Here is a 26,490-nt window from a genome sequence, read left to right on the forward strand (position 1 = left end):
CCCCAGCACACAAGCAGTTCAGCTGGCCCACCAGACCAGGGGCTGGACAATCCCATCCCTTGCAGGCAGAGGATGGGGGAAAGTCTTTTCTGGAATTCAGACTGGACTCAAGTGCGAGGCAAAAGCCGAACTCATCATTCCTTTCTCTGGCTGCTCAGTTGCCCATCCCTTCCTATAATGCTGCCAGAACCCTCCTGTGTAATTACTAAGTGCATAATTAATACATGAGAGGCGTCTTCCTAACATATCTGAGCCAGTGCGCTGTCTTAAAATGGGATGGGAGGCAATACTTACAGGCTTCTACATGTCAACCGAAAATGTCCAGTCAGACAATCGCATCGTCAGCCCTGGCCATGCACATTTATATGCTTCTTGGACGCACTGGCCCCATGGAGGGAAGCCAGGAGGTGAGGAAGGGTTCTGAGCTAAGGATTGGAGAGGGTGGGCTTAGAGAGGCGGGAAAACCGTGAGCTGGGCTTCCGGTAAGAGCATCTTCAGAAGGCAGAGGTCGAGTGGGTGGGGAGGCAGACTGGGGATGTCACAAAGAAGCCAACGTTTGTGACGCACCTACTGCATGCCAAGCATTGAGATGCTGTCCCATTTCACACCTGAGATAAATGTCAAGATCTCCCCTCTTACAGGTAGCAACGGGGAGTCCTGCAGTGGTGATGTGAGCTGCTGAAGGCCACGGTGAGGGACTCAGTTTCTTCTGACGCCCAAGGCTTAAAGGAAAATCACTCTTGCTGCCATCTTTCTTCAGTCTTTTTTCCCATCAGTCCATCCAGCACACCGTTGCTAGGATGAGCGTTCCAGATTCTTGGTTCAGCTCATTCCCTCCGTAGCCTGGCTGGTCCCTACCTCTGCAACCTCATTACCTGTGGCTGGAAACATGTGCCAGTGAAGATACTGGCTGAGATGCTCTCTGAAGTCTCTTCCAGGCCTATGGGTGAGGATTTTATGGTTGCAACACATTTATAAAATTCATAAATATTTTATTAATTTATTCTACAGGTTTCTGACTGCCAGTCGGCACAAGCAGTACCCTTGCCCTCAACCGTGACTTCCCACCACTTGGCTGACCAAGCAGGGCCTTTGTGCTCCTTTCCCCCCTCATCAGCCTTAATCAGTCAATCACTAATCATTAACAAAGCCTAAATAGACTCTAACCCACCCCATCTTTCCATTTCCCTTACCTCCAGACCTTTCCACCTGCTCGTCTTTCAGCCTTGAATCCTCTCTCTTCCCCTCTTGCTTGGTGGATTCCCACTCATCTTTCAGGATCTCAATTTGGAAGCCCCTCTTTCAAGATGCCTTGGAGCCATTTTCATCCCCAGGTTGGGGTTGGGAGCCCCTCTGATGTCTTCCTATGGCTGGATGACCTGGCCTACCATTCTCCCACGGCGTGCTGCTGCTGCTGCTGCTAAGTCGCTTCAGTCATGTCCGACTCTGTGCGACCCCATAGACGGCAGCCCACCAGGCTTCCCTGTCCCTGGGATTCTCCAGGCAAGAACACTGGAATGGGCTGCCATTTCTTTCTCCAGTGCAGGAAAGTGAAAAGTGAAAGTGAAGTCGCACAGTCATGTCCGACTCTTTGCGACCCCATGGACTGCAGCCCACCAGGCACCTCCGTCCATGGGATTTTCCAGGCAAGAGCACTGGAGCGGGGTGCCATTGCCCGTGGTGTGCACCAGTGAACATATGTGAAGGTGACTTTAAACTATAAAGTGCCATTAAAGCGTTTTCTTCTTCTCATCCTTTTTTCTTTCTTCTTCTTGTTCCTTCTTATTTCCACCCTTCTTCCTCTTCCTTGTTTAGCAGAGGTGCTTCGTCTGAGGGCTGGTGGAAAGGTGGGTGGCACTCCCCATGTTTGGGTAAATGTGTATGTTTCTGGGGATGAAGTCCAGAGCTTTCCTCAGCACCTCAGGTGTCCTTGACCTAAAAAAGGTTAAGCATCACCATACATTTTCTTGACACAAATGGGGAGCGAGATGAAGCAGGGTTATTCTTTAGCTCATTACCATTCTCTCTGTCCTGCTTTGTCTTTCTAGAACGTGGACACGGACTTCACGTGGCAAGCCAAACTTTCAAATCTGGCTTGAAGCGATACTGGAAACACTAAAGTTCAACCTCAAAGCAACTTCTTGCTTCAGTGCTGTTTGTCCCCAGGAAGGCAGTTCCAAGAAACAGTGCTTCCTTTAAAGGCCAGGGAGGGACTTCCCTGGTGGGCCAGTGGCTACGATGCCTCACTCCCAATGCAGGGGGCACGAGTTCCATCCCGGGCCAGGGAACTAGATCCTGCATGCCGCAGCTCAGATCCCAATTGTTGCTGGTGCTTAGTTGTGTTCAGTCAGTAAGTCGTGTCTCTTTGCGACCCCAGGGACTGTAGCCCGCCAGGCTCCTCTGTCCATGGGATTTCCCAGGCAAGAACACTGGAGTGGGTTGCCATTTCCTTCTCCAGGGGATCTTCCTGACTCAGGGATCGAACCCGAGTCTCCTGAATTGGCAGGATTCTTTACCACGGAGCCACCAGGGAAGCCCCAAGGCCCCCCACACTGCCGTGAAGCTCAAAGACCTGGTGTGCCACAGCTAAGACCTGGAGCAGCCAAATAAATAAACAGTAAATAAAAGAAATATTTTTAAAAAATAAATAAATGCTGGGTAGAGTGAGACCTGAAAGGCCAGGTTCCCTGTGTGGCTTGATTTTCCAAGGGCTCAGTTGAGGCAAGCAGGTGATGAGCAGGACTGGCCCCAAGGAAGGACCAGAGGCACGGCCCCCAGTTCCCCCAGGGAGAGCTGCCTTCCTGCCTCCTGGGCCCAGCATCGCCAACTGCTTCCTCCCAACGAGACCTGAGGCTATTGTGAGAAGCGATCACTATCACTCAGTTTAATGCCCACTTAATATATATTTCAAGATAAAGACTGAGGATTCATGGGTTCGGCCTGTGAAGGTGCAGCATAAATGTGTGAAAATAAAACATCTCCTGACCTCGCCATCAGAGACATAGATTATATTTATTTTCTTAGGAGTGTCTGGTGAAGTTTCCTTCTTTCTTCCTTTCCCTTTTTTCTTTTTTTCTTGGTGGTGGTGGTGGTTGTCGTAGCTCAGCAGGGCATTAAATTTAGGGAGCAGTCTGATCTGTCATAGCCAGAGCCGGCAGGAGCGGGGAAGATGTGACCTGGAGATACAGGCCTCTGTGTTTCGTAATAAATCCCTTGATCTGCAGCTGGAGCCCTGTGGGAAGGCTCAGGCATTAGCCTGCCCTGAACAGAAGCGTGCAGTCATAGGAACAGCGTCATCGTAGCACCCTCAGGGCGCTCACAGAGGCTCTCTTAGTGGAGGGTCCCCCAAAGCAGATCGAGCTAGGTAGGAGAGGCTTGGGGAAGTGGCACAGGGGAGGGAAGGAAGCTCATCTAGGGTGAGTTCACTTGAGCAGGTTGCCTCTGTGGGCAAGGGGGACGCCACCCACTTGAGGAGGAAGTTGGGGCATTTATTCATGGACTCCTGTCCCCACTGGTGAAGGCGCACTCTCCAGGGTGTTTTTGGGCTTCTGGGACACAACACCCTGCTCCCTCCAATGGCTTTCAGTCTACTTTTTGGGGATCCTCTTACTGTTCCTGTTCAGTCCCTCAGTCATGTCCTGCTCTTTGTGACCCCATGGACTGCAGCACGCCAGGTTTCCCTGTCCATCACCAACTCCCAGAGTTTGCACAAATTGAGTCAGTGATGCCATCCAACCATCTCTTCCTCTGTCACCCCCTTCTCCTTTTGCCTTGAATCTTTCCCAGCATCAATCTTTGCATCAGGTGGCCGAAGTTTTGGAGCTTCAGCTTTAGCATCAGTCCTTCCAATGTATATTCAGGACCGATTTCCTTTAGGATTGACTGGTTTCATCTTCTTGCAGTCCAAGGGACTCTCAAAAGTCTTCTCCAACACCACAGTTCAAAAGCATCAATTTCAGTGCTCAGCCTTTTTTATGGTCCAACTCTCACATCCATACTTTATGGTCCATTTCTCCGATCCTCTTACTCTGCCCATCATTAAATGTAGAAGTACCCGAGAACTCGGTCGCATCCCTGTTTCCCTGGTTGTCTACACAATCATCTTACACTGTTTATCTCATCTGCTCCCTTGGCTTTAGTTCACCTATGTTCTCCTGACTCTGTCATTGCCAGCTTGCACAGACTCCGAGTTGTGCCCCTAAACGTCACCTGCATCCCCAGATATTTGTCAAACACCACCCTCGGCTCTGGAGCCTGAGGAAGGGGGAGCGATCGCATCAGAGGATGAGCTCAGGGAAGGGTCTGCTTAAAATAGAGAAGACTGACAGTAAAGGAACCAGTGGCTCATCCTTTTCAGTTACTTCTTTGTAAACAGCGATGAGCACCTTGCCTATTTTTTCGGCAGTCTAATCACTACGAACTCCCCTCTGGTGGGTCCTTTTTTTAGAGCATAATAGAAGGTGTGATATCTTGTGAGAGGCGCCAGAATCACTCAGAGCACGGCAGCTCTGGGACTGAAGGAGGAGGTGACAAGTTCCTGGGAATATTAAAGATTAACACCAAATACTTTGTTACTATTTAACTCTCTGACGATTCTTGTTGCTGGCGCGGAAAGAGAACATTTCTTTCCCTCCCTTTTGTTTATGCCTTCCCTTCTCTGTTCTGGGGATCCAGAAGCTGTGGATGTCAGATGCCAACTCCTTAAAGGCTGAAATGGTTTTATATAATACCAGAGAGGGGGAGCCTACAAAATGAAGAAAGAATCTAATTCAGCGCTTGGCCTGCGATGGAACTGGAAGGGAGGGTGGGGGGAAGAGCGGTCTTAAAAATAGCTCATTCGGAGAGAAGAATGCGGCTTGTCTCCCAAGCGGCAGGCAGGCGCAACCCTTGGGTGAATTATAGGAACCTACTGTAAGCCTGTGCAATCGCTTTTGAAATGTTGATCATGGCTAAAAGGAGATGCGTGAAGGGAAGGCTGCCGGTGTCTGAGTGCCTGACGTGGGGAGCAACCTTTGGCAATGGATGGGTCTCTCAGGCCCAGGTCCACTGCCTCCACAGGCAGCATGCCACTTGGATATGTACGCCCGGTGCCCTGAGGCCAGTTCTTTATGCAGCTCCCCGCATGGAAACTCCAAGCCTTCCCGCAGGGGTACTCAGGTCTCCTAAGGAGATGAGGGAGAGGTGAAGAGAGAGAAGGAAGAGAGAGGGTGGAGACAGGAGGTGATGGTGAGCATCTCAGACACACACAGAATCAATGGACAGAAGTCCACAGGGAGAAGCAGAGAGAAACCAGACAGACACAGAGACAGAGGGAAGGACGATCGGCAGTGGCTTCACTGCCCAGTGATGAGAAGGTACGTGACGCAGCACTGTCCCCTCCATGCCCCGCCCCGAGTCTGCAAGGATGCTGTCTTCCTTCCCATGCTCCGGCGCCTCCCTGAGCTTGCAAGAGAAGCCACGGCTGATTGCGCCTCATGGTCATCTCCGCTTCTAGTGGCCCACTCCCACGAAGAGACTGCAGCCCCTAGGATTACTGCAGGCGTTCACTGCAGACCTCCCACTCTGCGGGTGGTCCACCAAGGTCTTAGCTTCTGTGCCCAGTGCATTGAGGCATCTCTGGGTCAGTCCCCTTTGTTTTCCCTTCGATTGACAACGACTCCAAGGGCCTCATCTATACCTCCCTCAGGCTTCCCCAAACTGGGAAGTGACTCCTGATTCCTTCTTCCCTGGCCCAAGAAGGCATGTATGCAAACAGGCCAGGTGACCCAGTGCCCCTCCGATAGCATCGTGCCCATCTAAACCCATAAGGAAGGGGAGGGGGAGAGGCCAAGCGCCCTGGGCTGCATTCTGGGTGTCTGGCATGGCACCACCATGGCGGCCCCCCGCCCACACTCCCTCAGCACTCATCAGTCAACAGCTGCAGGTTCTGATCCCAGGCATGCCTGGCTCTGCCTGAGGACTTTGACCCCAAGTGCATTTGGCTTCGGGAGCAGAACCGAGCCAACGACTGTGGATAAATCCTGCACCCACCTCATCTCCTGGATGGCACACCTCTGAGGCCTGTCAACAGTTTCCCAGAGCACCCCAAGTGCCCACGTCAGTGCCCTGCCTGTCAGCACCCCTGTGTTGTTTTACCTATCCTGTTGCACTTCTCCTACTGCTCACCTATAGCTTTCTAGGGGTGGCCTTCCAGTGACCCAGGTGGTCTCCGATTCCAATCCTTAGGGGAACACCCACCCCCAAGAAAGGGTCTGTACAGTTATAGCCGTTTTCTCCCAGGGCTGGGAACAGGCTGGACTCCGTCACTGCCATGGAAGGCGTCACACCTCATTCTCATCTGGGTTGCCCAGAGACCACCCAGGGACCTTACTGGAGTCAAAGTGTGTGCCGAGCAGGAGCTGCCGTAATTGATAAATAGCAGCCCCCATCCTTCTTGTTTGGGGCATCACGGGACCCTGAACTGAGTTCCCTGCACTGGGCAGAGGGCTCCCGCAAGTTATCTATTTTTATCAACAGATGAATGGATAAAAGACATGCGGTACATATATACAATGGGGTATTATTCAGACAGAAAAAAGAACAAAATTGGATCATTTGTGGAGACATGGATGGACCTAGCATCTGTCATGCAGAGTGAAGTGAGCCAGAAATAGAAAAACAAATACCGAGTATTAACGCATGTATGTGGAATCCGGGAAAACGGTACTGATGAACCCGTCTGCAGGGCAGGAATAGAGACTCAGGTACAGCATGGACTTGTGGACACAGCAAGGGAAGGAGAAGGGGTGATGAACTGGGAGATTAGAACTGACACGTACACATTATTTTCTTTCTCTTTTTTTCTTGCTGAAAGAGCAAATAAATATAAGCTTTGGAGTCAGACCAAAGGAAAAAATAATAATCCAGTAGAGAAACAAGGAAATCACGGGAAAAGAGTAATCACGGTCATTTCTGTAGTCTGACAGACATACCGTGAGAACTAACAACCCAAATTAAGACAAACGCCCTTGAAGCAAACCCTGAACTTGGAGTGAGCAGACCTGGCCTATCTCGGTTCTTCTCAAACTCTGGATGCCAGCGGTCATGTGCGAGGCGGGCGCAGGCAGTAGAAATGTGGGGAGTGGCGGCCGCCACCTCCACATTTAAGGAGGCAGATTCTGGAAAGACCCATCCTCCTAAGAGACGTGGCCGTGTCTGGGCAGAGCCTGGTTGCTGAGGGAGACGGGCTGGAGTCGAGTCTCTGCTCCACCATGCCCTGGCTGTGCTACTCTGCACCAAAGATGTAACCTCTCTGAGCCTCAGTTTCCAAACCACCCATAAAATGGGGGCCATAGCAGCTCGGGAAATTGTCATGAAGTTAAAAATAACTTCATGCAAAGTTCAGCAGCTGATATCAAGTATAGCCCACCCCACCCCCACTTTCGTCTTCTTTGTCCTCCCCCTGATGGAGGGCAGGTTGAAGGTAAAAGGAAGTGTGTCCCGCCACACAGCCAGGGCTCGGGACCGCCGGACACCATGGCTCCCACACACAACCTGTCTGCATCCGTGGGCGTGGGAAAGAGACGTAAACGCAGACGGGCATCAAACACGAGTCAGACATGCCATTCCGCGCCACCGACACATTTCAAAAGTGTACATCACAAGGCTCTTGTGGATGTCCTGGCGGGCGGCCAGGGTCAGACCACAAAAGGAAGCTGGTTCCCCGCCGGGAGCAGCCGGGTGGCCGGGCGTGGCCAGGGCCCCACGTCACCGCAGAGTGCGGGGCTCAGCTGGGCTTTCCTGCCCTCCCTTCCGCCCTTTCTCCCATGGGCCCTGCCGCCCACAGCTCGGGTGCTGGTGCTCTGGCCAGCAATGAAAGTCAGCTTTCCCTGGACCCTTCCCCATGCCCCCAGGGTGGGGGTTGCCGAGCCCGGGCGGTGTACACAGGGCTCTCCACGAGGCCGTGCAGCCCTCGGGACACCAGCCTGGCGCCTCCTCCCCTCAGGGTACCAAGGAGAGGCTTCTTCTGTCCACAGTTGGTAGAAGTCACATCCTGTCTGTGGCCTCAAGGTCTGAGAGGCAGCCACAGGCCGAGAGGTGACAGGAGGTCTCTTGAGGTGGTTGGCCTACGTCAAACCTCATTCCCGGCAGACAAGCTGCAAATATTTACCGAGGGGCTGCTCTGTAGCCGCTCTGTGCCCCAGTCTGCAGGGCAGACAGAAATGCCCTGTAACAGACAAGGGGCTTGTGTTCCAACTGGGGAGGCCAGACTGACACTCGAAAACCAGGGGTCCTGTTGATCCCGAGCTATGCTTGTAACACTCCAGTGTGTGGGGAGGTGCAAACCAAACTCAGAGACGCTGGGCTTACTCTCGGAACCCCAAGGAGGCTGGAGAAGAGTCCTGGTTTGGCCCGAGGACTATCTTCCATGCAGCACTAAACGCATGGAGTTTACAGATGGGCCCCCGCAGTCTCCGGCTTCCTGCCTTACTCTCATTGGACATTTTACCCCATTTCTTCATCCCCACATAAGTTTGATCCTTTCCAACCAAGCACAAAAATATCCTTGCAAGTGAGGTCCTGCTATTCTGGTTTTGTCGAGGAGAAAGCTGAGGCTTATGCAGTCTCAGGTATTAAACAGGATGCATGCGTGTGCGTTAGTCACTCAGTCGCGTCTGCCTCTTTGCGACCCCATGAACTGTAGCCTGCCGCGTTCCTCTGTCCCTGGGATTCTCCAGGCAGGTGGGTTGCCATGCCCTCCCCTCCAGGGGATTTTCTCCACCCGGGGGTCGAACCCGCATCTCCTGTGTCTCCTGCATTGGCAGGCATGCACCAGCGCCACCTGGGAAGCCCCGTCAAACAGGATACCTTCTTGTGCTTTCGTGGAGCACCTCAGCTCCATTTTCTTATGCGTCCAGTGACAGCTTGGCTCCCATCTAACTGTCCCTCTTCCAGGGGCCCTGAACATGGCTGGCCACACAGCAGTTTCTGGGTGAATTCATTTCACCAGTGAGTTTCCTCCTGACTCAGAGCTGCGCTCCCTGTACTGAGGGATCGAGTATATGTACCAGGGAAACAGAAGGGGGTGGTCACTGTGAGACTGAGGCTCAGACGTGGGGGTGGGGAGAACCTGGGGCCTTGGAGGCTAGAAAAGGGGGTCCTAGGAGGTCGGAGATGGACATAGAAAAGGAGATGGAGGCGGTCAGAGACAGGCTTCTGCTGGGCCTCCTCTGTGTTCCATGCAGAGGGAACTCCTAAGATCTAGGGGACAGCAAACCCTGGCCATGTTGTGATGTTCTTTTTGACAAAACTGCCTTTTTAAAATACTTTTTTGGGCCAGTCTCACTGAATTAACTATCTGGGTCATTTGAATTTCTTCTCCAGGAAATAATTACGGCCTTTGGGAAATGTAAAGTGTACGGCAGCCCTGTGAGCGGATAGGAAGCGCCAGCCTCTCTCTGCCTGCACCACCACCTTCCCTTACTTTGTGACCTAGGGAACCGAATTAGCCGTGGCTCCTGTCTCTGGGGTCCAGGGTGTCTTTGGATACCTCTGGGGGGAAGTCGCTGGGGTGTTCGAGGTAGCTCTGCAGGTGAGGGAAAGGAGATGCGTGTTCTTTTCTGTCTATGAGGGCAGTGACTACCTTCCAGGCAGCAATTTTTTTACTTTTTGGGGAAAATAACATTCTGTAGATACCCTCTCCAATTCTGGAAGGTGAAACAAAGCAGAGAGGAGTGTCGTTACCCTGCTACGGCATTAGGGGGACTCAAGCTGCGGCTTCACTGCACAAGACAAGACAAAAGCTCTTAGGCCAGAGCTGGGGAGTGGGATGATGGTGGGGGCAGCTGCGTAGCTTTGATTACGGTAATGAAATGTTGTAGGCGAGCAGCTGCCAGCCCCTTATCTGGCTGGGGGATGTGGGAAGCCACTGTGAACATATGAATGGTTCCTCTTCATCACAAAGTGTCAGATGAGGAGGCAGTGTTGTCCGAGGGGAAAAGTGACCACCTTTTGCATCAGAACAAGGCTGGCCCTTCCCCAAACCCCTGGGGAGGCAGAGAGGGGAGATGGTAGGAAAGTTTGCAAGGGGCTTTCTGTTTCTCTGCTGGGACAGCCCTAACAAAGCACTGCAGGGTGGGTGGCCTGAACAACAGAAATTAATTAATTTCACAGTTTTCCTCACCATTCTGGAGGCCAAAAGTCCAAGAGAAAGGTGTCAGCTGGGTTGCCTTCTCTCTCGCTGCGTTTGTAGTTGGCCACTCTCTCCCTACATTCTCACATGGCTTCTCCTTGTCCAGGTCTCTGGTCTAACCACTTCCTGTCATAAGGATGCCACCAGTCAAGCTAAAGCAGGGTCCGCTATATGCCTTACTTTCACCTTCATTACATCTTTCAAGGCCCGATCTCCATAAAAGGTCGCAGCTGTGGCTTCCCTGGTGGTCCAGTAGCTAAAACTCTGAGCTCCCGACGCAGGGGGCCTGGGTTTGATCCTTGGACAGGGGACAGATCCCACATGTCACAAATAAGTGTTTGCATGCCAGCAATTAAAGATCCCACGTGCTGCAAAGAAGATCAAAGATCCTGTGTGCCTCTACTAAGACCAGGCACAGGCAAATAAATAAATAAATATTTTAGAAACAAACAAAATCCCTCAAAAAGGTCAAAGTGTGGGGGACTAGAGATTATGATTTCAACATACAAGTTCTGAGGAAGACAAAATTCAGTCTCAGGTTTCCTGAGCGCCGAAGAATTGATGCTTTTGAACTGACTGTGGTGTTGGAGAAGACTCTCGAGAGTCCCTTGGACTGCGAGGAGATGAAATCAGTCAACCCTAAAGGAAATCAGTCCTGAATATTCATTGAAAGGACTGATGCTGAAGCTGAAGCTCCAATATGATGGGAAGAACTGACTCACTGGAAAAGACCCTGATGCTGGAAAAACTGAAGGCAAAAGGGGGAGAAGGGGATGACAGAGGATGAGATGGTTGGACGGCATTATCGACTTGATAGACATGAGTTTGAGCAAGCTCCGGGAGCTGGTGAAGGACAGGGAAGCCTGACATGCTGCAGTCCATGGGGTCGCCAAGAGTCGGACACGACTGAGGGACGGAACAACAGGCTTCCTAGGTGGGAAAGTGGAAGCTAAGTGACTGGGGAGTCAAGGGGAGATGACTGCGGATGCTCAGAGAGGCTAGGACTTCCTGGGGGGCTGGGTCATCTTGACTGAGCTCCTTGACCAGAGGACACCCAGGGGCCCAAAGGTGAGCTCACGAGGAAGGGAGGCCTGAGCTGGTGAGCCTGGCTCACGGGGGCTGAGGAGCAGGGGACGTAGTAAGGCAGGGTGGGAGCTGCGGTTGGATGCTCCTCCCACTGCACACACAGAGCAGGCTAAGCATATGTGAATGCGCATCAGAGAACTGCCACCCTGGAGCCCAAGCTGAGGCATCCCAGCTGTGGGGAGGTTTGTGTGAGCCAGGCTGCTGTGCACAGCTGAACCAGCTGCAGACGGCATGTTTGTATTCTCGGGCCACACAGCTGTGTGGTAGCACTGCGTTTCTGGAGCCGGGGGGCAGCCTGCACAGCGGCTCTGACCCCAAGTCTGCCCACCCCTTCAGGACCAGTCTTCCGTGATGATACCATGTGGCAGCCACAGACGCGATCACCAGGAACAAGACTGGGCAGACTCTCGCTCGCTCTCCACCAGGCATTTCAAGGCAAGAGTCTGTAAGGCCCAAGGATACTGGGAGATGGGGACAGAGAATGTCCAGGGAAGGAATTTTCTTCTAGATGACGTGGGAAGGTGGGAGCTGGGTGATCAAAGAATAGAAGAGAGATGACTGGTTTGTATCCCAAGTTGGGTGAATGGGACGTACCAGTTGTGTTAAGATCCCTCTGGGAAGAGGGGACACCTTTTATGGGTGAGGTTTTAAAAATGTGCACTTTTGTGCTCGCTTTGGCAGCACATATACTAAAATTGGAACAATACAGAGAAGATCAGCATGGGCCCTGTGCAAAGATGACACGCAGATTCGTGAAGTCTTCCATATTTTTTGATATATGGCAGAAACCAACACAATATTGTAAACCAATTATCCTTCAATTAAAAATAAATGAATTTATTTTGAAAAATCTGCACTTCTGACACCATAAAACTCTTAGAAGAGCTCATAGGCAAAACATTCTCTGACATAAAACATACCAATGTTTTCTTAGGTCAGTCTCCCAAGGCAATAGAAATAAAAACACAAATAAACAAAGGGGACCTAAGCAAACTTACAAGCTTTTGCACAGCAAAGGAAACCATAAACAAAACAAAAAGACAACCTAAGGAATGAGAGAAAATATTTGCGAAGATGTGACCGACAAGGGCTTAGTTTCCAAAATAAATAAGCAGCTCATAATACAACTCACCAACAACAAAAACTCAGTTGAAAAATGAACAGAAGACCTAAACAGACATTTCTGCAAAGAAGACATACAGATAGCCAAAAGCACGTGAAAAGATGTTCAACATTGCTAATTATTAGAGAAATGCAGATAAAAACTAGAATGAGGAACTCCCTCACAGTGGTCAGAATGCCCATCAGTAGGAAGTCTACAATGATAAAAGGTGGAGAGCGTATGGAGCACAGGAAACTCTCTTACACTGTTGGCTGGAATATAACTTGGTATAGCCACTATGGAAAACAGTATGGCATTTCCTCAAAAAACTAAAAGTAGAATTACCATATGACCCAGCAGTCCCACTCCTGTGCATACATCCAGACAAAAGTAAAATTCCAAAAAGATACACGCACCTTCGGGTTCACTGCAGCACTGTTTACACCAGCCAAGACATGGAAACAACTAAATGTCCACCGACGGAGGAATGAGCAAAGAAGATGCACGTACATATAGTGGAATATTACTTGGCCGTGAAAAGAGTGAAATAATGGCGTTTGCAGCAACCTGGATGGAACTGGAGATTATCATACTAAGTAAAGTCAGAAAGAGGAAGACGAATGCCATATGCTATTACTTGTATGTAGAATCTAAACTATCACACAAATGAACTTTGCTACAAAACAGAAACAGACTCACAGACATAGAGAGCAGACTTGTTGTTGCCAAGGGATGGACTGGGAATCTGAGATCACCAGATGCAAATTAGGACTGATAAACAACAAGATCCTACTGTATGGCACAGGGAACTAAATATCCTGCGATAAACCATATGGAGAAGAATGTGAACAAGAATGGATGCGCTGTGCTCAGTCACTTCAGTCGTGTCCGACTCTGCGACTCTAGGGACTGTAACCCACCAGGCTCCTCTGTCCACGGGATTCTCCAGGCGATGATACTGGAGTGGGTTGCCATGCCCTCCTCCAGGGGATCTTCCTGACTCCGGGACTCCTGCACTGCAGGTGGATTCTTTATCCACTGAGCCACCTGGGAAGCTCATATATATGTGTAACTGAGTCACTTTGCTGTATAGCAGAAATTAGCACATTATAAATCACCTATACTTCAATAAAAAAGAAAAAATCTGCATTTATGGACATTGGTTCAAATTATGACTCATCATACATCCAAAGGCACAGGTTTTTATCAGTGTGTACTCATCAACAGGCAAAGATTCTTGTGCAAGCACTGCGGTGGACATAGAGACGTGCTGGCCCCCAGTGACTTATTAATGAAGGAGGAGAGACCTGAATCGTTCTGTCAACTCTGCCCCAGATCCGAGTCAGCTGTCTTCAGGGAGGAAACCCTCTGACTTAGGGTGAGTTCTCAGACGCAGGCTCAGAGACAGGGATCGTGGGAAATGGATTTATTTGGGTGGTGCTCCCAGAGGGAGAGGGCTGAGGGAGCAGGGCTGTGAACCCAGGCACATCTCAGCAAGGTCACACCTCAGAGTTTATGGGCTTTCCTCGTTCCCAGTCAGTCAGTCCTTGGCTAAGGGACTCCTGGGAGGTCAGAAACTTCCAGGCACGCAGAGCCTTTTGCTATGGTGGGCAGAGGGCTGCGGCAGCCTGTAGACAGTCCTCCCAAGTGAGCGGTGGCTGTGGAACCAGAGGAACCCACTGGTGGGGGGAGGCACGCACAGAAAGGGTCGGAGGACTGCCTCTGCGGGTGGGCAGAGCTCTGTCTACCATCCCTCTTCAGGCTGAACAGCTCCCATACCTCACGTTGACCCTTCCCTCAGAACTGTTTTAAGATCTGATTCCCTGGAGGAGGGTGACACTTGGGTCAGAACCACCCAGGCTGAGGGTGACTCCTTAATCCCCCAGCTTTGTGACCTTGAGCAAATGACTCTGACCTTCACTTTCCTCCTTGGCAAGAGGGGAACAGTAATTCCTGCCTCTCAGGGTGGCTGTAGAGATAAATGAGGCAGAGCCTGCTAGGCACCTTCCCCCTGCTTGGTGGACAGCAGGAACCTGGGAGATGCCAACTTCCTGCCGTCCCTTCCCCTCCCTTCTTTTGGTGAAGAACCTATTTCCCAGTGAATGCCAGGTCTGCTGAAAAGTCCCGGCAACCTGCTCGTTTTGTTTATGTACCACTCTGTGGAAGGTAACAATTTAGATGGCAAATTGCACTGCCAGACTCAGGGAGTTGGTGTATTAATTCCTGACTATTTACTGTGACAGGTTTAAAGCCCGATATGTCAGGGAGCGCTGGGGCTCCTGCACCACAGCACACGGAATTGCAAAGCCAGACAAACTTCCAGCTTCCCGGGAGCATCAAGCATCTCAGAGTGCTGCTCGTCTCCTCTGCTCAGGGGGCTGGGAGCGCCCAAGCAGGCGGATTTCATCCCGGTTCCTCTCCCAGCCACTCCCAGGCTTATGGGTGCGGCGGTAGGAGAAACCATCCTTTCTTTCTTGGAGGGGCACAGACAAGCCCCTCCCCAGGCTGGGCAGCTCTGTAGAGTTTGGGTGTGGAGTGAAAGTGCCACCTAGGTAGCTCTGTTGGTGCCTGTCTCAGTCAGGCCACAGGGGCACTGGCGGCCTGGGAGATGGCACTGATGGAGTTCCCCCTCTCTCCCTCTGTGCTGACCTCAAGCAAATGTCTGTGTTAGCTGGCGCTGGCCCCATTCTGCAGGTCAGAACACTGAGGCTTAAGCAACCTCTCACAGCCCACGAGAGGCAGAATCCAGCACTGAGCTGCTATCTTCCTGGCTTCCTTTCTGGGAGACCCCAGGCCACTCTGCAAGTCCTGTCTCCCTGCACTGCAGCCCCCAGGCCTGTACGTGAGGGTCCTTCCTACATCACATAGGTTTTCTAAAGAGATAGAGGAGGGACTTCCCTGGTGGTCCAGTGGTTAAGAACTCGCCTTGCAATGCAGGGGACACAGGTTCGATCCCTAGTTAGGGAAGTAAGATCCCACATGCCACAGGGTGACTACGTTCACATGTTGCAATGAAGATCCCATGTGCCTCAACTAAGAACTGATATAGCCAAAAACATAAATAAATATTAAAATAAAAGAAAGAGATCGAGGAGCTCCATGTGCGCCTCATGCTTCCACCCTCCTGATGCTGCCTTTTTCTGTCCTCTGCCCGCTCCCCAGCAGGGGGGAAAAATCGTTATAGAGTAATTTGATGAATGCCTTTTATTCCTTGGGCATGAGCTTGGAGTGTCAGCCTTTACCCTGAGCAGCGTATTAAAGCATTTCTTCCCAACACATTACTTACTAATGAAGGAGAGAACATTCTCGTCCCCAGAATTTCTCATTACGCGTAAAAGCGCGTCCACACCTTGGAATCATGGGGAAGTGGCTGTGCGTAGGAGAGTGCCGGGCACCTAGTCAATCCGCAGTTGCTGTTCATGACTATCGACTCTGTAGGGAGAGAGGGGTGCTGTTTGGTGTCTTCACTGACTTGGAGGATGTATTTCATGATAAACTGGGACTCACTTGTGGAAATGTAACAGCACACAAAGGTTCTCTCTGTCCAAAGAGGAGTAGTTTGGGAAACATCCACGAGAACTTTCTGCCATTATAGGAGATTTCTCTGACACGCACTGACATAGCAGCCACCAGACACGTGTGGCTACTGAGCCCTTGATGTGTGATGAGTACAGACAAGAGTCTGCATTTGTCACCTTAGTTCACTTAAGTTTAGATAGGCACACGTGGCAGGCGGCTACCGATTCACAGGGTGCAGAGGTAGTCTCTTGTGACTTACGGGTGGGTTTCCCTGGTGGCTCAGACGGTAAGGAATCTGCCTGCAAGGCGGCAGATGGGAATGGAGAGAGGAAAGGCTACTCACTCCACGCCTGGAGAATCCCATGGACAGAGGAGCCTGGTGGGCTACAGTCACTGGGGTTCAAAGAGTCAGACACGACTGAGTAACTAACACTTTCACAGCACACGTGGGTAGCGCACGTGAAGAACCATGAACAGCACACATGAATGTTCTACAGTGAGTTACTGCTAGAACATACATCCTAGAGAAGTTCAGAAACACGGCGGGGGAGAGAGGCTTCATAAAGACATTGTGGATCATTCCTCGGAGGCGACGTGCCTAAGACACAAATACTCCTAAGTGGCTCCTGCCTTCCAAGTTAAGGGAGGATTTCTGCCTGAAGGACCGTGATGGTCACCTCTGTTTAAGTGAAGCTGGTGATCTCAGCCTCAAACCAAAACAGGAAATGAAGGCATTTTGGCCCCATGGAATCCAAGTGGGCAAGTCTCCACTGATATTCCTGGCTGCTTTCCAGGGATGAATTATTTCAAGAGAGGCAAATATCCTGGGGTAGATCGAATAGGCCAACTCCTATCTCTTTTCTTGAAGCTTCTGTGTCAAACCCTACTAAAATATGAAGAGAACCTTTCTGCCAGAAGGCCAGATGTCTATCCTAAAATAAACCTGCAAGAGGAGCCTTTCAGAAACGTGAATAGCCAGTGACACTTTTAGAAGCAAGCTCTCAGAATGTGGTGTGTTTGATAACACGGGGACAGATGACTCAGAAGAGTGACCTGCATCGTCGAAACTGCAGGTGCTGTGAACACTGTCCTTTATCATGTGGTCAGAGAGGGCGGACCAGCTGGCCCAGGGAGTGATCCTGCAGAGGAGACTGAGGAGGTGCAGGGAGGGGAGAGGGGTGGAGTGCTACGGAAGCAGGGACTGAGGGCCGCACAAGGACAGCAGAGACCAGGGGAGACCAGCAGAGACCAGTCAAGGCCAGGGGACCCACGGGGGACCCAACCCAGCCAGTTATATTTTCCAATTCTCCCAGTCTTTTGAATGAACCACTACTCTCTATGCTAAGAGGAGGCTGCCCCTGTGGATCATTTAGGGAAACTATGACAGTTACAGTCTCCTTGGGAAGGGATTACAAGTACAAACTCAACCTTGTATGTAGGAACACAAGAATCAGGGCCAATGGAAGCCTTGATTTCAGAGCAGTCAGAGACAGTCCGCTGCATTCCAGGTACCACCACTCCAGATCATTTCCTGGATCCCTTGTCCTGAAGTCACTTAGCACACAGCATTTTGTGCCTCACCTTCCAAAAACATCTACTGTCATCTAGCTTTCTAAAAACTTCCTCTTATTCATTACGTTACCTACAGATTTAAGAATCCTCCCCATATGATTACAGGGCTTTACTCAAGAGCCCTGACTGAGGAAAGGAGGTAGGAAGGGGTGTGAGAGATAAGGATGAGAGAGGCGTGGCTGTCTTCCGGTTGCTCCTGCTAGAGTAAGGGAGACAGGGATGGTAACCAACAATTATAACATCATGCAGTGATAGTTTAAACAAAACTGAACACGGTGTATCCTGGAGCTCAAAGGAAAGGATGACTAACTGGGGAGCAGGAAGCAGAAGGTGAGATAAGAGAAGTGAGCTAGAGAGGTGTAGCAGCTTAATGCTGCTGCTGCTGCTAAGTCGCTTCAGTCGTGTCCGACTCTGTGCGACCCCGTAGACGGCAGCCCACCAGGCTCCCCCGTCCCTGGGATTCTCCAGGCAAGAGTCCTGGAGTGGGGTGCCATTGCCTTCTCCAATGCATGAAAGTGAAAAGTGAAAGTGAAGTCATTCAGTCGTGTCTGACTCCTGGCCACCCCATGGACTGCAGCCCACCAGGCTCCCCCGTCCCTGGGACTCTCCAGGCGAGAGTGCTGGGGTGGGCAGCTTAATAGGGCTTAGAGAATAAGTAGTGGGCCAGAGAAAGGCAAAGCGGCCTTTCTGGTGAGGGCGCAGGGGGCGCAAGTGCAGAGGTGATGGCTAAACGGGGCACTGTGGCCTGTGGTGGGGGGTGCAGTCCTCATGAGCTGAGGCTGGGGAAGGAGGAGCAGTCGGACCAGACAGGGCTCTGGGTGTGAAGTGGGGGAACCGCAGCTTGATCTCCCAGTTACTGGGAAAGAGCAGAGGTCTTTGAACAGGAAATGTGATGATTGGTTTTGTTTTTTGGGGACTGAAACTGGGTATTCCTCCTTCCTTACCAGCCTGTGGTTATAAGTGTAAGTTACAGTGAAAGTGAGACCCGTGTATCACTCCCATAATTTCATATCCCCCTTTCACCTGCTGAAGGGAAAGACTCCACCCCAAATGTAAGTTGGTACAGTCTCTATGGAAAACAGTTCCTCAGAAAACTAAAAACAGAGTAACCATATGATCCAGCTATCCCACACCTGGGCACATACCCAAGACAAAACTATAATACAAAAAGACACATGCACCCCTATGTTCACGGCAGCAGTGTCCACAATACCCAAGATGTGGAAGCCACCTCAATGTCCATCAGCAAATTAATGGCTAAAGAAGATGTGTTACACACATACTTTGGAAAATACTCAGCTGTAGAAAAGAATGAAACAATGCCATTGGCAGCAACATGGATGCAACTGGAGATGATCCAGTAAGTGAAGTAAGCCGGAAAGAGAAAGACAGATAAATACCGCATGCTATCACTTTTATGCAGAATGTAAAATATGACACAAATGACCTATCTATGAAACAAAAACAGATTCACATACATAGAGCACAGGCTTGCAGGTGCCAAGGGGGAGGAGGCTGGGGGAGGGATGGAGTGGGAGGTTGGGGTTGGCAGATGTTAAGTTTTTACACATAGAATGGATAAACAACAAAGTCCTACTATATAGCACAGTGAACTATATGCAATATCCTATGATATAACAGGGGCTTCCCTGGTGGCTCAGATGGTAAAGCGTCTGTCTGCAGGGTAGGAGACCCGGGTTCCATCCCTGGGTTGGGAAGGTCCCCTGGAGAAGGAAATGGCACCCCACTCCAGTATTCTTGCCTGGAAAAGCCCATGGATGGCGGAGCCTGGTGGGCTACTGTCCATGGGGTCGCAAAGAGTCGGACACGACTGAGTGACTTCACTTCACTTCACTTCACGATATAACAGAACATTGTAAAGTAATTGTATTCCAGTAAGAAATAACCTATGATAAACGATAGTGGAAGAGAATATTTTTAAAAGTCTACATATGTGCATGACTAACTCACTTTCCCATAGAGTAGATATTAATACAACACTGTAAATCAGCTATACTCCAATAAAAATATTAAACCTGAAGGTCTTAATTTGTAAAAAGAAGTTTAAGGGCTTCCCTGGTGGTCCAGTGGCTAAGACTCCAGGCTCCCAATGCAGGGGGCCTGGGTTCGATCCCCAGCCAGGGAACTAGATCCCACCTGCTGCAACTAAGACCCGGTGCAACCAAATACAGAAATAATAAAAAAGAAAGAAGTTTAATGTTCACAGCCAAACTTCTTTTTCAGTTTGAGAACCGCCCCCCTCCCCCCAAAAAACGTTCTTCTCAGAGCATGGGGCTAGATTTGAGACTCACTATTAACAAAAAACTTTGCTGGGCTGGGACATCGCTGGAAGATGTTTAGCCTCCCCTGAAGCAGGCAGACCATCAGTGGGACTTAATGGTTGTGTTTGAGTGAATTCTCAACAACTCAGAAATACTTTAGAAGGCAAACTGCATTCTGGAGGCTTTTCTATCCTGAAAGCTGTGCTCTTCCTCTGGAGTGTCAGTAATTCTGTGGAGGAAGGCTGGGAAGCAGTGATGTGGGCAGTTCCCGGAAAGGAATCCAAGTAGTGCAGATTCCAGTTCTGCCAGTTGCAGTGTGACCTTGGCCCAGTTACTCAGTTGGCTCTGCCTCAGTTTTCTCATCTGTTAAATGGGGATCATAACAGTATGTCCTACATAGAACTGTTGTGAAGGTTAAATGGGTGGGTGGAGTTTAAGGCAGTGCCTTGGAAAACACAGCAGCTCAGGCAATGGTGATACGTGATTACTTTCTGCTTCGGTTTACAGCAAGAATGGAAGGCTGGATGGTAAGACAGCAGTGTTGCAGAAAACCATTAACCTAGTAGGAACTGCAGGTGGCTCAAGCCGTGGGACACCGCTTTGCTTTTCAGGTGAGCATGAGTGCAGGAGGTCAGAGAGTATTTTTCTGTGGAGAAGATTTGGGCAAACGCTGACAGCTATTTTTATGGCTGCTGCTGCTGAGAAAGTCACTCAGTCATGTCCGACTCTTTGTGACCCCATGGACTATACAGTCCATGGAATTCTCCAGGCCAGAATACTGGAGTGGGTAGCCTTTTCCTTCTCCAGCAGATCTTTGACCAGGGATCAAATCCAGGTCTCTCGCGTTGCAGGCAGATTCTTTACCAGTTGAGCCACCAGGGAAGTCAGTGTAGCTTTGCCCAGAGTCTAGGCAACAGATGGATCTGACCTGGACGAGTGTTGTCTCTGTGAGACAATGTGGCTCTCATCGCGGGGTGTGGAGGAGTCTGGAGAAGTGAGCTATTAAAGGAGACAAGTTGTAAAAGGCAGACAGGACGCCCCTTTGGCTCTTACACTGCTGTCGAACTGAGAGCAAGGTGCCCGCGGGCTCGGAGACTAATTAAATGACTGCTAGAAGCCCCCAGCTCTCCTCTGGCGGCAGAAGGTTACTCAGCTGCTAACTCAGGAAGGCTGGGTCTTCCCCACCCTGGCCTTGAAGCCTGGGGCTGCTGCTCAGTGTTTAGCCCGGAAGGCAGGAAGCATCCTCGTGAAGTTCATGTCTCCAGCAGGTCTCCTTGTTCACAGGCAGGAAATGCCGAACAACCACAGGAACCCCAAGCGGGCATCCAAACTCAGCATCCCAGTGGTTCTCTGCCCTAGACCCAGTGGGTAAGACAGGTCAAGTGCTCACTCTGGCCAGGCTGGACGGTGCTCTGGGCAGAAGTCCTGCCTCCCCATGTTCTTCAGTGATGCCTGGCTCTAGTGGATTCCACGGGACAGGAGTAGTTGGCTGGCCACCAAGAGAAGTGTCTTCCCTCCATTTTAATGTAAAACTGATTTTCTTTTAGCAAAGCTTATTGGTATCAAATTATAGTAATTAAAGTCAGCTTTAGAGAAAGAATAAAATCCCCTTCCCGTCAACACAATTATTTTTGCATATTCTCCTTCAGTCTTAGCCATGCTGTTCATACAGTTTCAAAGATCTGCAACCAGTAGTCTGCAACTTGTAGTTTGGTTTTTATTCGACATTATGTCATGAGCGTCATTAGCACTGCTCTATGATTTCATAATTAATTTTTAGAGCTTTATGACAGATATTCCACCGAGTTACTAGACCATCATTTATTTAGTCATTCCCTCTTAATGAGCATTTGGATCATTTTCAGTGTTTGGCTATGATGGTGACTGCTGTGTGAATGTCTTTGTATTTATAGTTAGTTTCTTCTATTAAATTCTCCCTTAGGATAAAATACAGGAGATGAGTCTACTGAAATGAAAGGTATACACTTTTTTTTTCCTTCTTAATACATATCATCTTCCAGAAGGATTGAACTAATTTATGTCACCAGCCGTATGTGATGGTACCACTTTCTTTCCAATTTCTCTCACACTGGCGACTGCAATGCAAATTTGTGTTATTCATTTTTACAGTACCCTAAATCTGCTTCAGTTACATTTCTTGGGTTGTTACTGTCTTCCTCTCTGCGACCCTTCAGTCCAAGAAGATCTAGCAATCCACCATGCCCTGCTGGCCTTAACCTTCTAAGACATCCCTTACAGCCCCCAACTTAACCCTGAATCTGTTTTCACTGATTCTCTCTTTTTTTTATTGAATGATTTTATTTACTTATTTTTGGCTGTGCTGGGCTTTGCTGCGGTGAGGGCTTTTCTCTAGTTGCATGACAAGGGCCTGCTCGCTAGCAGTGGTGTGCGGGCGTCTCATCATGGCGGCTTCTCTCGTTGTGGGGTGCAGGCTCTAGGGCGTGAGGGCCCAGCAGCTGCAGTTCCCTGGCTCTAGAGCTCAATAGTGGTGCCACATGGGCTTCGTTGCATGTGGAATCTTCCCCAATCAGGGATCAAACCCTTGTCTCCTGCGTTGACAGGCAGATTCTTTACCACTGAGCCACCAGGGAAGCCCTTGTTTTCACTGACTCTTACAGCTGGGTAGAATCTTCTTGCCTGTCCCTGGCACCTGCCAGATTTGATTCTCTTCCAGAACCTCCTAGCATGGCACATTTTCTGTCTCGTCAACCCCTCCAATTGTTTCAATTAAGGAATCACTGTTCCATGCTGTGTGGACAGCATCCCACCCTCTCCTGATAGTGAGCACTGATGTAGACAATTAGTGCAAGTGGGAAGGAACATTCACCCATACGCTTGATTATGATGTGCTTTCTCTCGTGGGAGTTGTCTACATCTTTTGCCATTTCATTTATCTACCCATTCATTCCCCCCCCAAGTTAGTGAGTGCTTAAGGTATTCTGGATGGTAGAGATATGACAGTGAAAATGTAACCTCTGCCCTCATCTCACTCACAGTTTACTGGGGCACACACACTATTAACAAGCAAGCGAGTAAACAAGTAATATATCAGGTAGTGATAAGAGCTAAAGAAACAAAAACTAAAGCACTGTAAAAAAAAAAAGAAAGAAAGAAAGAAAGAAAAGAAAGTGAAATCATTCAGTTGTGTTCGACTCTTTGTGACCGCATGGACTATAGCAGGGTCCTGGACCAGCAGGACATGGACCAGGCTCCTCCGTCCATGGGATTCTCCAGGCAAGAATAGTGGAGTGGGTTGCCATTTCCTTCTCCAGGGGATCTTCCCACCCCAGGGATCGAACCCGGGTCTCCAGCATTGCAGGCAGACGCTTCACCCTCTGAGCCACCAGGTAAAGCCACAGTAAAGGGCTAGATAAACTTTTCTCAGGACAAAACTGGATATGGTGTTGCCATTTTGTGTAGGTTAGTCAGGGGAAAATCTCACTGAGAAGGTGACATTGGTCCTGCAGGAGGTGAGGGAGGAGCCCAGTGTGCACCTGGGGGAAAGGCATACCAGGCAGAGGGAAGCCAAGTGCAAAGCCCCAACACAAGGTGTGGTCGGCCTGTTTTAGAAACAGCAAGGAAGCCAGTGAAGCTGAAATAGACCTGGAGGGTCTGGGCAGCAGCAGAAGGGTGGGGCAGGCTGGTGAGAGATAAGATCAGATGTTGGCTTTGTAGGTCACTATAAATATTTTGGCTTTTACTCCTGATTCGAGATGGGACTCACTGGATAATTTTGAGCTGAGACGTGACATGTTCTGATTTGTTCCAAAAGGACCACTCTGGCTGCTATGTTGAGTGTATAAATGCAGAATTCCAATCATTAGTAGGCTCTATATATCATCCAGGAGAGAGCTGATGGCTGGATTGGTAGTGGAGGTGAAGGACAGTGTATTAGATTCCAAACGCACAGTCCAGGAGGAATCCACAGCATCTGCTGATGGTTCAGGTCTGCTGTATGTGAGAGAGAAGCCAAGGATGATCTCTTTCTACGAAGGTCATGTCCTATGTTAACTTTAAAGAAAGTGTTTCAGTTTAGGAAGATCTGAGGCATGGTGGCAGAGACCACCGCTCAGCTCTTTGGTTTATACTTCTTTCTTCTTCATGTATCTTATTCCAAGGAAACGTTTTGTTTCAACCATGTTTGATTTGGGGCAACCATGCACAGATGTAGGGGAGCATGCCAGAGACACACAAGCGTTCACTGTCCCCCATTCTCACACACAGTAGCAGAATTTGCAGTAGGTGTGGGGCAGCTCGATGCATCTCTGGGATGAGTATGGGAAGAGGGGAGGTGAGTGGAATAACCCCTTGAGGTGAGGGCCAGTCACAAGAGACGACATCTTCCCTCTTCTCCTAGCCCATAAGCTCAAACACTGATGTCAGATATGCCGATGACCTGGCTGTGCCCGCGAGCCAAGAACTGTGAAGGAATACGACAGAGGACGCTGAGGTTCTGAGGAGACCGGGGGAGCAGATCTGCCCCCTGCCACTTCCCCAGGACTGTTATTTGGGACAGAAAACAATCTTTTTTGGGCCACAGTTTCTTGGGAGTCTTTCTGGTACAATAGCTTAACCTTTACCCTAATATAAGAGCCAATTCCAGGGACTCCCCTAGTGGTCTAGTGGTTAAGAAACCACCTTCCAATGCAGGGAATGTGGGTTCGATCCCTGGTTGGGGAACTAAGATCCCACATGCCCTAGGGCAACTAAGGCTACATGTCGCAACTACTGCGTCCACAAACCACAACTAAGACCTGACCGACAAATAAACAAAATAATAATAATAAAAAGAGCTAATTCCAAAACAGATCAGTGAACCAGTGGAAAATGAGAAGGTAGAAAGTGACATCTTCCAACCGAGGGAGGAAGCCTGAAGGATCAGATCCTTTGGACGAGTACAGAAAGGAGGAAGACCAAGGGTGAAGCGTCATCCAGTAGCTGGGCACACCAACAGCAAAGAAAGCTAGCCATGGTTTCAGGTGAGCATGGTGGGAACAGGTTGGCAGTGGTTAACAGTGGGTGGAAAGACATTGGGTGGAGGAGACAAAGAATTCTGGAGTTTTAAGGCAGGAAGATTTTCCCAGCATGAGGCCAATAGGTATTGGGAAGTGGGGCTTGAGGTCAAAAGACTGGAGGGTAAGTCACTCCACTGTGAAGAAGGCAAAACAAGAGAAACCGTCCTGGGAGAACACATTCTTGCAGTCACTGGGGAGGTGGGTAGAAAGGACCCAGTAGGTCTCTTGAAAAATATGTCTTTTATTAGCCACACACTAACCTTGATCTATGCTAAGGGAGGGGGAGAAGACATCCAACAACCTTTCCCATTAAAGTTAATGGGGAATCTCCTATAAAGTCTAAGGGCAGAATATGGCATGATGAATCTGTATGATTATTTCATGAAGCTTCCCAAAGATAAATAAGGCTCTTAAGAGACATGTTTATTGGTGAACAATTTATATCGCTGTATGTACCATCAGCTAGAATGTAATACACAATTGCTGAGGAAACGATGACCAAGTTTGGCTCCAGCTGGCGCTGCACCCGTGGGAATGTGGTAAATAACTCCTGAATCTCAATGAAGATAAATGGGTGTGCTGGGTGAACACTGCCAGGGAGCCAACACGCACCTCCTTACTCTCTTTTACTGTGTTAGTCACTCAGTCATGTCTGACTCTTTGTGACCCTATGGACTGTAGCCCTCCAGGCTCCTCTGTCCATGGGATTCTCCAGGCAAGAATACTGGAGTGGGTTGCCATGCCCTCCTTCAGGGGATCTTTCCGACCCAGGGATCAAACCTGCATCTCCTGCATTGCAGGCAGATTCTTTACTCCCTGAACCATCATCGAAGCTCATATATATACATATATATATACATGAGTATATACATAAGACTATACGTATATACATATATACATATGTTGGAGAAAGAAATGGCAAACCACTCCAGTATTCTCGCCTGGAGAAACCCATGGACAGAGGAGCCTGGTGGGCTACAGTCCATGGGGTCGCAAGAGTCGGACACAACTTAGCAACTGAACCACCACCACTATACATATTATAAATACAATATAAATAAATATTCAGATTATTTTCCATTATAGGTTATTATAAGATTTTGAATATACCTCCCTGTGTTATATAGTAAATCCTCATTGCTTATTTATTTTATGTACAGTAAATAAAAATACTATCTTTTGTGTCTGTTAATCCCTAACGTCTTATGGAAAAACCGGAATGAACTTTTCGGCCAAGCCAGTAGATTGAGATTCAACTGAGATCAGGTCCTTCAAAGCAGAGGCAGTGGGTTGTCTGACCCTAATCAGCTGGGTGTGTATGTAGAGGGCTAAAGTTTCTGGAAGAATTGAAGCAGCCAATTAGATACAGGGTGCAGAAAATGGGGTGAGGACCGGCTGTCACCATCTCCCTGGTCGGGCTGTGTGTGGCAACCTGAGTTGGACGGGGAGGGCAGCGGTGAGAACCGTCTTGGGAAAGCATGACACGGATGCTAACTGGGCTGGTGTTAAGCTGGCTGGGCTATATTATTTGCTGTAACAATCACTCCTCTCACTATAACCATATACCTCTTTGCAATGATCCTGTAACTCTTGCCATCAGGAGATGAAGCCTTTTCCCCTACCTCCTGTATCTGGGTTGACCTCATGACCTGTTTTAGCCAACAGAAAGTGGCAGGCGTGGCATCGTGCTAGGACTCGAGAGGCTGTGTAGATTTTTCTCTC

At 49.6% G+C, this 26,490-nt stretch overlaps 2 non-coding genes across 2 annotated transcripts; both read left to right on the top strand.

The window, feature by feature from the left end:
- The first annotated feature begins 11,922 nt into the window (after window positions 1-11,922).
- LOC128057904 (U6 spliceosomal RNA) lies at window positions 11,923-12,029 on the top strand. The gene has a single exon (XR_008200364.1). It is a non-coding gene; the product is annotated as a U6 spliceosomal RNA (small nuclear RNA).
- A 7,494-nt stretch (window positions 12,030-19,523) lies between these two features.
- TRNAW-CCA (transfer RNA tryptophan (anticodon CCA)) lies at window positions 19,524-19,596 on the top strand. Its single transcript has one exon. It is a non-coding gene; the product is annotated as a tRNA-Trp (tRNA).
- The last annotated feature ends 6,894 nt before the right edge of the window (window positions 19,597-26,490 follow it).

The sequence above is a fragment of the Budorcas taxicolor genome, chromosome 1, assembly GCF_023091745.1.
Source record: "Budorcas taxicolor isolate Tak-1 chromosome 1, Takin1.1, whole genome shotgun sequence".
Taxonomy (NCBI): Eukaryota; Metazoa; Chordata; class Mammalia; order Artiodactyla; family Bovidae; genus Budorcas; species Budorcas taxicolor.